This window comes from Silurus meridionalis, chromosome 13 (genome assembly GCF_014805685.1).
Source record: "Silurus meridionalis isolate SWU-2019-XX chromosome 13, ASM1480568v1, whole genome shotgun sequence".
In the NCBI taxonomy this organism is placed as follows: domain Eukaryota; kingdom Metazoa; phylum Chordata; class Actinopteri; order Siluriformes; family Siluridae; genus Silurus; species Silurus meridionalis.
This window is the reverse complement of record NC_060896.1, coordinates 24,122,408-24,134,862: the sequence shown is the minus strand read 5'-3', so window position 1 is coordinate 24,134,862 and position 12,455 is coordinate 24,122,408. Positions and strand designations below refer to the sequence as shown.

At 37.4% G+C, this 12,455-nt stretch overlaps 1 protein-coding gene across 1 annotated transcript in view; it reads left to right on the top strand.

Annotated features, from left to right (window-relative positions):
• The first annotated feature begins 209 nt into the window (after positions 1–209).
• Positions 210–12,455, top strand: part of si:cabz01090165.1 (uncharacterized protein LOC100333421 homolog) — a 172,585-nt gene continuing 160,339 nt past the window's right edge. Inside the window, exon 1 of the mRNA XM_046865363.1 lies at positions 210–834. The gene's annotated coding sequence lies outside the window, so the exon portion shown is untranslated. The remainder of the gene's footprint in view (positions 835–12,455) is intronic.

Sequence of the window (12,455 nt, the reverse complement as noted above, 5' to 3'; positions counted from 1 at the left end):
ATCTATCTATCTATCTATCTATCTATCTATCTATCTATCTATCTATATATATATATCTATCTATCTATCTATCTATCTATATGTCTGTCTATCTGTCTGTCTGTCTGTCTGTCTGTCTAGTGCAGCTTATCTAAATAAAACTCGCAGGAGGATCTCTCTCTCTCTCTCTCTCTCTCTCTCTCTCACACACACACACACACACACACACGCGGAACCGCGTCGGGAGGAGGAAGCGTGACCAATTCAGCTCCCAGTGGCAGGACAGTTTCTGTCTCATCACGGGGACATTTCTTCCAGGTTTCGGACCCGACCAGATTCGGAGAATTTCGGATCCTGTCGGTTGATTTTCGCGTAAAAGAATCGAATATTACTACTACTAATAATACCGACAGCAGTCTCCCTGTTGTATGCGTCCATCCATCGCATCTATCCCGTCTCCGCCCTGATCGCTTTGGCGTGCACGGATGCCTTTACAGCGGACTACATCGCTCAGGATGCGCTATTGGTTCCCAGAGGTTTGATGAATGTAGATGTGGATACTTTGCCAAGGACGTCGGAGCAGCGTTTACAGGAGCCGAGCGCGAGCGCAATGACTCGGAGCGCGTCTCTACTCCGGAAAAACACAACTCGCGTTGGGCTGCTGCTATAAGCCGCTTGTTTTATATGTCTCTATATGTTTGCGGATGTGTGCGTGTGTGTGTCCGCGTGTGGATGTAAGTGCTGGACTTGGCGCAAATAAAAGCAACCCGGTGTTCCTCGAAGCTCCTCTTGGCGTGTTGCACGGAGGCGAAGTTCAGCGCAAGAGCTCAGAAAACATCCGAAGCCAAAAATAAGGTAAAACAATCCTTGTCATGTTTTCTTTCTCTTGTGTAATCAGCATCTAGATTTAATAAGAGAGCGTTTGGATTTTTGGCGCCTTATTCGACGCATAATCTAAATATAGAACCGGTGAAATGAATATATCACACCCCAATCTGTCATTGAATTATTGTGATTTGTTAGAATCTCAGTTCTATTTGTGGACCTTTAGTTGTGATATCTAATAATGACTATACTGGTTTATTTGTATACATATTCCTGTTTCTCTTGAGTCCTTTCTAGTCCGTACAAGTTAATAGGATTCAGCACCTTGGACAGCATCCCCCTTCCGCACAATTGAATTGCCCAACATGCTCTTTTAAGCACGATCCAGGACCTCATAGCTTCGTATTCATGCATCCCCATGAGCATTAAATAAACACTGCTAACGTCAAGAGTGCTATTGCATTTTGCTTGGCTGTGGACATTTACAAAGCAGACATCCCTTTGGTGTTCGAATACACTGTGTACACCTTTGCTGAGCATTGCTTGGTCTAATACACTGCTTAAAACAATTCTGCACCGACATGAAAACCTGGTTAGCAGAGATGACATTTGGAAGGTCATATCCAGTCCAAATTCGACAGACTTTACACGTGTGATGTGCTACAAACAACCACCAATTAGTTCCCCTGTCAGGTGCCTGACAGCTCTGTGACCAAGACACTTAGTACAACTGAGCTTCCCTGCCAAATATTGACTGATTGCACCTAAAGATTAAACAGCACTTTGTATTTGTTCAGTATAAGGGCAGTATGAAATATGCTTAAAACTATTGATCTGGTCATGTTGTTTTGTTGTATGACTCTGGATTGTGAAAAAGATGAAAAGATGTGTGCCACACCCAGCTGATGCCATCCCTATCCATAAATGTACTCTAGATGTGACTTGGCTTATTGTCAAATGCTCGGTGTGTGATTACATGTCTCTGAAGGCGGTGTCAGGCATAGGGAAGAATGTATTTTCAGGAATTCTGTTGGAGGAAATGATTTTTTGAAGAGTCCATCCTTTTTGGCACCCCAGGCAGTATTTGGCTTAATCCCACCCTTTCTGTCTTCTTCACACATGAAAGTGAGGCTGTCTTACTGCTTTGTCGCTCTCTTTTCCTCTCTCTCTCTCTCTCTCTCTCTCTCTCTCTCTCTCTATCTCTCTCTCTCTCTCTTACTCTTTCACTCTCTCTTTTTTTCTCTCTTCTTCTCTCTTACACACACGCACACATACACACACACAGTATGTCATGTCCCTCAGCCTGACTTGTCCCGTCTGTCAGCACACTGGGAATTTGAAAGCACAAGTCTATTATAGAGAATGGTGTGACCCTGAGGCACAACAGTCTTCAGAATTCTCCAGTGTTGCCTGTCTATGTCTCCACGCCAAGGCCCTTGGATTGTTAAGAGTCGGTAATGTGGGTGTAGGCATCTGCATGCATTCACTTTAAGCTATAGAAAAAGGAAAGAGCGAAAAGATGGTATGTTATGTTGGATCATAAGCATAATCATACAAAGTCCTCCAGGTTCCTCTTATTGGTGAATGCATTTTGAATCTATTGAACCTAAAGGTTACCTTGAGGAATCCTTATGTAAAAATTGATACTGCAATGCTCAGTGCTCTTCAGGTTGAATCTTCTAGTCAAAATGTTTCTAGTTGACAGAGTAGAAGCTTTTGTCACTGGATTATATCTGATGGATAAGACTTGTTCTTTAAGGCAATCTGACTTAAGCCAGTAAACTGATTTTAAAAGGTTTTGATCAATGCAGCAGAGGTTATTGATATCCTACTCACCACATACTATGAAAGATACCACTGCCATCTAAATTCCAAGAAATAACATACCTAATAAACATATAATTAGTTTCTCTAGATATACCCTAAATTTTAGGGTTGAGATAAGGTTCAGTCCATGTTCTGTATTGCAATAATTCAATATTGTGTAATTTACACTTCTGCAGGTGGTTCTGGTCAAATGATTGAAACTCGAAATGAAAAAAGCTCTAAGGACCCTACAAGCCAGTGTTTTCAATCACAGTTACAGGATAACCCTTTCTGCACATCATGTTTTTCATGCTTTTTTTAAAGAAAGTGTGAAAAATATGTTTGGTTCATTCCTTAAATTTAAAAGAAGTGCTTTACCGTTCCGCACTGCTTCAGTCTTGATGGGTTTGCTTACAGGGAAGTGCATTTAATGTAAAACACTTTAAAATGGAATTATGCTTGTCAAGTTTGATCATTTTTTTATGTTTTGGTGGTGGGAGGGGGAGATTCTATTTGGCTAATAATTGCATCAAACAAACATAAAAAAAAAACCTAAAAAAACCCCCACATTATTATTAACATTATTGAAATATTATTTATTTATTTATTTATAGTAAAAAGTGAGAAATGATCTTGTCTATGTGCAATCTTGACCATGCTGCTAAAAAGAAATATTTATTCTGACTGATATTTGTCCATACTGAAACATTCTGAATACAGCTTGTCCTTGAAAATCAACACATTATGAACTCTTTTCATCATTCAAACTAGGAAGATGAAAAATATTCCTTGTTTTAGCATTATATTTTGCTAGCATGTTGGCAGTATTTTTTGACATGCTCATAAATTACCATAGCCTTTACAGCTAATGCTAATCTGACAAGATATAGGTGTATTCATAAATGCAAACTTCACGGATGGTCATCAAGTGCTGAAGAAGTGCTGTTCTTGGTAAACAACCAGTCTCTGTTTGTCACATATACAATGAATCACCACAAAATCTTCTCTTTTCATGTCCCAGCTTGTTAGGATTTGGGGTCAGAGAATGGTACTGTGTCCATGATTAAGGGCTCAAAAGTGGCAGCTTAGCGGTGTTATGGTTGTGGTGGTGTTAACCACCAACCTTCCAATCAGTTAGCCAAAGTGTTAAGTATTAAGCCGACATTGTCCTTAAAACACTGTAAGAAATGTATTAGTGAAATTAGCAGATTTAATGCGATACACCATGTGTCCACTTGCATATTTTGTGCCTGCATGTCTCCACTCTTTCTGCTCACCACCAGTGGCTATTTCTATGGCATTTACTCAGATTGGGTTACAGCAAATCAAAAGTCTTTCCCTTCATGAAGTCCCTGGCCTGATGGGTTAATCACATCTGCATTGTTTTTGCTGCCACTAAAATTGACTCAGTCACTAACCCAGTGGTTAAGTTACAAATTGCTGCACTGTAGTGTCAATATAATGACCCAACAGCCTCAATAAGCATTTCGACAACCACATCAATAGAAAAAAATTATGTAGATCACTTTACCTGTGTGAGTCTGTGTAAAAATAGAAATGTATTTATGAAACCTTACTTTAAAATAATGATTTTACTTTACTTGTCTATTTGAATGATTGCACGAATATTGCCAGTGATAATATACAAAACAGTTTTGAAGGTACTTGGGTATTACATTAATTCATGTTTCACAACACATCACACTTTAAACAAGTGAAAACAAGCCCTGTACTTTTTATCCTCCAGACCAAGTTCCTAATATCATCTTTATTTTCAACTCATTAGTACTCCATCTTCTCATCCTCACCTCCTGCTCAGTTCACTCTAGACTCTTTTTTCCCCTCCTTCTTTGCCATTTCTCTTATTATTTACTGCTCTCATTTCCCCGACTCTCTTTCTCTTTTTCTGATCACCCAACAATCAGCTATGTAAACACGATTCCCAGCTTCGGCTGTCCTTCATGCTGGGCCTGGTTTTGCACATGCAGAATTGAATGTCTAGTGGCTAATGACCGTGGGTTGAACTCACACTGCTCCTAATGGTAGAGGGTCAAAGGCAAGGCGCCATTAAGAGTGGCAGGCTCTGAAAAACTCTTTGGCTAAAAGCAGTCTAATTATCTCACACGCTGTTGTGTGAATGGGAAGCCGGATTGTTTGTTGGCAAGACATTATAAAAAAGTCCTGCTTCAAATATGAGACCTAAATGCATAGTTGCTTTGTAGGCAAATGTGCGCTTAAATCTTAATATGATCCCACTGTGTTTTATGACGTTTTTTTTAGGAAATAGTGAAATGAAAAGATTACTTCACATGACTGGGAGGTAAATGGTCTCGCATGCTGTGTGCAAAAATCCGTTTGCAAAATGGTGGGAATGTGTATGAATACTGGTTTGGGGAAGATTGTGTACAGTATGTGGTTGTGCTGTGATGCCATTTGGCAATTATTACCTTACATTAAGAGCAGCAGCGATGCACCAAAATGTCCAGGACTCATTTATTTGTAACTTGAGAAGTTGATTTGTGTGTGACAGGCGATAACACAACCATAGGCGATACAAAGTTGGCAAGGCAAATTATTCAGAAACTGAGTTAAAACCTATGAGAATCAGAACCAAAACAATTTTGCGATTGCGGTTTTTCATAAACTGTAAATGTTGACATTATTTCAAATGACACATAGGTGCAGCAGCTAGCTTTACTGGCTGCAAGCAAGCTTCATGGCTCCCAACAGTGATTTCAACCTGCAAGCATGGCCACAATTAAGCCTGACCATGTTCCTTCACCTTACACATGCTTCAGGTGTACTTAATTACTCTCACACAAAATATTCAGAGCCTTTAAGCTGTGGGTTTCTTATACGGAAGGTTGAGGGTTCAAGCCTTGGTATTGGCAAGCTGCCACTCTTGGGGTCCTTGAGCAAGGCCCTTAACCCTCTGTGTCTGACCCCAGCATCTTAACATTGCAGAGTTATGCAAAGAAAGAATTTCACTGTGCTGTCTTGTACATGTGACATGTCTAAATCTAATTTCTTTCATTGAGTGTTACATTGTATACGCTTAGTTCCTCTCAGTGCATCTGTTCATACCAAGCCTTGATATTGTCTTTTCCAACCTTGTTATTGACCTGTTTTTCACACATTTAAAATTTTATTTTATTTTATTTGCTAAATACATGACTAGTTGACTGTTTTTTTGATAAAGTTATTGTTTTTTGCGATCAGCTTCATTAAATTGCCAAATTTGCTTTTGAGTGTCTTGCGTTCTGCTGTACTTGACACAGTTCTGTCTGTATGTTGTTTCTTGATGATCTCCGGTTTCAAAACATGCTCGTAGACAAGTGGATCGGCTACACTAATTGGACCTAGGTGGGAATGGATCTATACATGATCCCTATAATGGACTGCCATCCCATTTAGGATGATAAAATGGTTTAAGTTTCAATTTAAGAGGAAAATGTGTTTGTCACAGCTCCTATATAAGCCGTGCTAGCATTGGGCTTGAAGTGTTTGATTTGCCCATGAAAACGTTAGCAGCAATTTCATTGTACAACAACATCTAGCTAGCCATGCAGCTTAGCCTTTAATCTTGATGAATGCAATTTGCTGCATTTTATTCCATGACTTTACTTTGTTACCTTGTTTGTCCAACTCCCAAATTTCCCTTATACATGCACTAAATATAATATGGAGTAATGACTTTAATCGCCTTTGCAGTGAAACAAAGGCACAACTGGGAGCTGTTTAGACTCTAAGTAGCTGCTTAGGGTGAATAAAAAATGACAATCATATATAAAAGAATACATGCCTAGTACTCAATTAAGGCACTAAGGGTTAATTGCTTATGTACTCGAGAGACATAGGTAAGAACAACAACAAGGTGTACTGTAGTTGCAGATGATGAATTATTAAGAGTCAAATTAGGAGCTGTTAAAACAAAGGTTGAATATGTTATTTCTATTGTGATTTTATACCACACAGGCAATATTTACAATAATGAGACGAGCAAGATAGAAATCTGTAGGTTAAAAGCCAGCAATATACTAGCAAATATCAGAGTTTTGAGAAAAATGGTGCCTGATAATATGTGTTTGGAAGAGAGTAAGATGTAAATATTGCAGTCAGAGATGATCTGATTGGGAAAAAAAACTAAAACATTTCCAGAGTGCTGTTGAGAGAATGGAAGTGTAGAATTGAGCAGTCCATATATGGAATATCTGAGGGCTTAATAATGGACTGTGAAAGTTAAAGAGACGTCCGGGTATTTTTATACAAATCAAATAATGATTAAATGCTTTTAGAGTATTGTTGAGTTTAATTTCCAAATCTTCTGGAGTTTATTAAGAGCTAAAGCTTAGAACTGAGACTAATAAAGAGGAATTAAAAGCAGCCTGGAACAAAATCATATATATGAAATTCAGAAAAACAAATTCTGAACTTCTCGATATTTCGCTGTGGTGCTAATATGAGAGTCAGTGATGAGAGGGTGGTCTGGAATGAATTAGCAGAGACTGATTAGGCACATGATCAAAAACATGCACATCCGTAGGTAGACGAGGGTTAATTTGCAGATGACATGCAGAAGTTATTTTAGCTGGCAGCTGATGAGCAGTGGGGTCCCTAGTTTCATGTACTGATTAAATTAACATGCCTTCGATCTTGTTGCCATTCGCATGACTCAGTTCGAGTAAAAACGAACAAAAATAATATGAGGTAATTTTGGCAATCATATAAGGTTGTTTAATGCTGACAAAAAAGGTGGATACTATTGGACTTTGTGGAATCAAGCCAACCATTTGGTAATTTGTGTGAAAGATGCAGAGAAATAAGGCTGTAGTCCAGACTGTAGGTTCCTACAGTCTCTAGTAGTTGTCCCGTGTTTTTTCAGCCTGCTTTGCTGTCAGGTGTCATCAATAGGAAGTGTATTATTTACTCCATTTTCCCCCATAAATAAAATACCTTTAGAGGAGATACATTGAACACACATTGTTCAATTAAAGTACAATATAAATGATCTGATTTGAAGTAGTTCACATTCAAAGGAACTTGCCATTTAGCAAACTAGAATTTATGGGAGATGGTAGCTTATTGGTTAAGACATATGACTTTGGTCTGGAGGTCATGAGTTTAAATACTAGCCACAACAAGCTGTCACTTTTGGGCCCTTGATCAAGGCCCTCAACCTCATAGATGATTAGTTGTATGAATGAGATGAATGTAAGTCGCTCTTGGTAAGAGTGTCTACCAAATGTCATTAGTGTAATGGCTAAGAACCATCAAAAAAAGGAAAAAAGAAATACATTCAAGATAATGAATCGCTGGATGCTTTTAAATGTTTTCAATAATTTGTCTGAATTGATGCGATATTTTATTTATATATTTATTTGTAATGTGGCCTAAAATCTTTAGAGTTAATTGGACAAAATATTGATAAATAATAGATTTTAACATCCCATATAATGACCAGCCATTGCTGTTAACACTAGTAATTACCACATGAGGTGTAATAATACCAACGATTATACCATATTACCCTTTTATTACCATACTAGAGATACTAGACATACTAGACAAAACAACTGGGACAACTTTTGATAATGCACTTTGTGAACTTTCTTCTTTTGTGGTAAAGTAAGATGTGTAAAATCATTGAATACACTGGCAATTTCTCTGGCTTGAAGTAATAAGGTTTTGTAGATATGAGAATTTTAGATATGGGAGTCAGAGAGGCAACATAATCGAGTTTTCACATTTGACTTCCCAGTAGCGACTTTATACTTCTGCAAAAAAAAAAAATAAGGTTTACCTTTAACAGAAGCAATGAACCCTAAAACAAAAACAAAACCAAAAACCAAAGTCTTATTATTGAGGCTACACTGGCTATTTGTTTAAGAGAGAGATGTTTTAGCTCTTCAGGAGAGGAGACGAGTAGGTCTATGGCTCGGTGACAGACAGGTCTATTTGGAAAGACAGTGTATCCATCCCGTCGTGCCACTCTGAAGCCCATCATGGTGACATCTGGTATCTACTTAGAGGTAGTCATGCATAGCTAGGTGCTGTCGTTTCGCATTTCCTTTTTTTCCGTTTCTGGATATCACAAGGTCCAATAACTTTATGTAAATGTACAAATCCATTTTCATCAGGCCAAATGTTTACTGAATTGTCACTGCACAGAGGCTCCTTTCTGAAATTAACAGAATGCCAATGCTTACTGCATTTTCTATTCAGACAATTCTGAGGGTTTAGGAATTTGTTTGATGTTTTCATGCTTTGTGTTTTTCAATGTTGCTAATTGGGATTCTGATTTTGATCTTGCTTGGTCAAAAGCATATTTATTAATAACATTATCAATGAAGTAGAATATCCAAGCTTTTAAGTATTATTCAGTAAATTGAGTTAGAATGACTTTGAGACCATGTTTATTAACCTTTGGATATGTGAACTATTGAAACATGGGCATCAGAACTGGATGATGGAGCAAAGGAGGAAAGTAACCTTTTCTGGTGATCCACATTTGCTTTAACATCCTATTTAACATTATTTGCATTGCTTACATGGGGAAGAGACGACACCAGGATTAGGGAATAAGGCAAGCCAACAGATACAGTTTGATGCCATTAGCAATGTATGGCTGGGACACGTTGGGTTCTGATATTCTGGTATGTTACCTTGGCATGTACCATCTACCTAAACATTGCTGTGATATAACAGCAGTACAGCTAATTTGGCAATGGTTTCAACAGGTTAACGTGCCATGCCATGATAAAGAGTGTTGACTTGGCCTCTACATTCCCCATTTCTGATCTTTTATCTGATCAAGCATCTGTGAGATGTATTCAACAAAGATATCTGATCCATACAAGACCCAATTCCCAACATACAGGACTTTGCTGATGTGTATATATTAACTGCCTTTTATCCTGGGCATATGTTTTTTGTTTGTTTCTTTGTTTCTTTATTCAACACGCTTGTATAAAGCCCAGCTTTGTGAGTATCCAGGCTATGGTTGTTCCACGTATTCCCAAAAGTATGTGCTTGCAGGTGGAGGTGAATATGTAATGCTACTTACCCATATGCTGTCTTCGGGGTGTTCTAAATGTGCAACCATTCATATTTGTGATGTACAGACCCCAATTAATTTCTCCAGGACTCTTGTGATTATTATCGTAGTAATAGACATCCTTAATTTGTATCTACATACACATTAGCAATAAAACAATAAGGGCTTTTTAAAAGTGATCAATGTTAAGGAGGATAATGTAGACTCATATAAAGCAAAGTTACGGTCATCACCCACAACTTGATGTCTCGAAGCGTTTATTTTCCTCATAATGTACAATAAATGCGTAACATGCAAAGAGTACAGAGCCTGTCAAAAGTTTGGACCTCGTCTTTAAGAGTTTTTGAGAGACACCTGCATGTTCCTTTTAATAATTTACAAAAAACAAGTAATTAATGAAGATATGAAGGTATGAAGATTTACTGTAACCAGTCAAATATATAAATTAATAGATGATAAACTTCCTTGTTGAGCGTGAGTAACAGCTTTGCACACTGTTGCAATACAGAAGGTCATTTACATTCAGCTGAAATATTTTGCAACGCCTGATTGTAAGACTTGACAAAGGTGTTCTACTCTAGTTTGATATTTATTTTTAAACTTGTGATCCAGTTTATCCCAGAGCAGTTCAATTGGTATTAGGTACAGTGACTGGGCAGGCTGTTTCCAGATACATAACTATCCAATTGACTGTTTGGTCCCTAAATAACAGTTACAGAGCTTAAAAATATGATTTGGGTCATTAGAAGTTTGTTCTAATTACATGTAATGCATATGGAATTACATGGTATTTAAATATGGCACCATTAAGTATGGTACCCAACATAGTGGTTTAGTATCCCTTAAATAATTTAACCTACATGTATAAAATATGTTTGCATGTATTCCAAACAAATGGGTCAAGTGAATATGACAAAGCTTCATCTAAAACCTATTTATTGTATAAGGGGGCAATTTGCTGAAAACAATTATTATTAATTTATAATCTAGCAGGCACTGCACATTTTTTAGTACTAATGAAAAACACCTCACCCTGTTAAACTGTCCATAGTTACATTTAATGTCATACATTGTCAGTGGAAATGTAGTTAGTGATTACATTGTTACAGCTATACAACACGTTTTTTTCCTTTCCATTTAAGTTAATTACAAAAACTCCAATTCTAAAGAATAAGCACTGACATTGGAAAATCCTTTCATAAAGGTTAAGAAACATCTGCATAAACAGAATATTATTTTCTTTGTTAAATATATTTTTTTATTTCAATCGATTATTCTCATTATTATAAGAACTATAATGCATTCAAATTATGGGTTGCATTTATATTGCCTGTGATTGGAATCACATCCTGTAGTAACATCAGTGTTGCTGTTATGCAAAATTAATCAACACCTTTTATCCAATAGATCTGAGAAACCAACCGTGCTGTGGTATTGATATTGATATTCACTTCCTACCTCAGTGTATCTGGTGCCTTAGAAACTTGTTGTTAAATACATTTTTCCCTCCTGCCCTTCATCTATGACCTACACGCTGCAGGGAACCTGTGCTAGTGGAGTCCCTGCCAAAGACCACTGTCAATCCCTCTCCCACCATCACTTTGTCATTTTTTTTTCACATCCTTCTGTCATTTCTCTCGCCCACTCATGTGCCCTTTTTTTTGTCTCCAGAGTGTTGGCAGATCCTCTCACACATGACTCAAAAAAACACTCATATTACTACTTGATGAGTATACAGCATGTTCATGTTTTTATACAGTACAATAGGTCAAGAAAAAAGAAAGAAAAAGAACAAGGTCTACAAATGTACTATGAAGTTGTGAGTGGAAAAATTCTAAGGATGATGAACAGCACAATCATTTGCATCCTTTTACATCATTGTTTGCTAGAGTGTATTCCCTTTTTTTCTCAATCCATTCAACACAGAAACTGTAGTGGAAGAAAAAATGGTACTTTCTCTTCTATTGAAGACGTTTTATCCAAGTGTATGAATGCGTGCTGTGATTTAACATTAACAATCCCTTTTATACTGTAGGTGCTTTTACATTTCCTCAGTTGAAAACAATCCTTGAAGAATTTGTGTCTTCCAGGAGGAGTATTTTGCATTTCTGTGTGATCAAGTGTCCAAGCACCAGTATTGGGTGATGAAAAATGGTGCAGAATGGTATGAAAATATGCTGTATCAAGCAATGTATACAAAGTTTTCATAGATTTTTAGTGGGGATGATATTCAATACAATTAGACAGTTCCAATTCATTTATGTTAATCAGTGGGGTTGAGGTCAGAAACTTTGGCAAATTATGTGTTCAGGGAGATTTATGTGTGTAGAGGTGAGTCATGCTCGAACAGGTCTTCATTACAGTGAATGGCAGTTGTATAAAATAACAAATGTTTTGTGTTCCTGTACATAAGTAGCTTTTTCGCGTAGCTGTACTTTCTTGAAGTATTTCTATTTGGGGAGACTTTTACTTTAACTTCACTACATTTCAAAGTCAAAAATCTTACGCTTTACTCAACCACATTTTCTGAAATCAGTTTTTCCTTTTCATTTATGAGTGGATAAAAACGTAACTGGTCAACCACTCAGCAAGCCACCAATCAGGTTAGAGCACGAGCTCTTTTTGAACTTGTTTTGATTGCTGTTTGGTGGTATTTACTTCAATAGCGGAAGAAATGCCTGACTCAATCTTGCCACAGCACCCGTGGCTTATATGCGTGATTTTTTATATTTTTATTAAGTAGTTAAAATAAGCTTTTGGTCTCATGCAAATTTTATTAGATATCAATCAA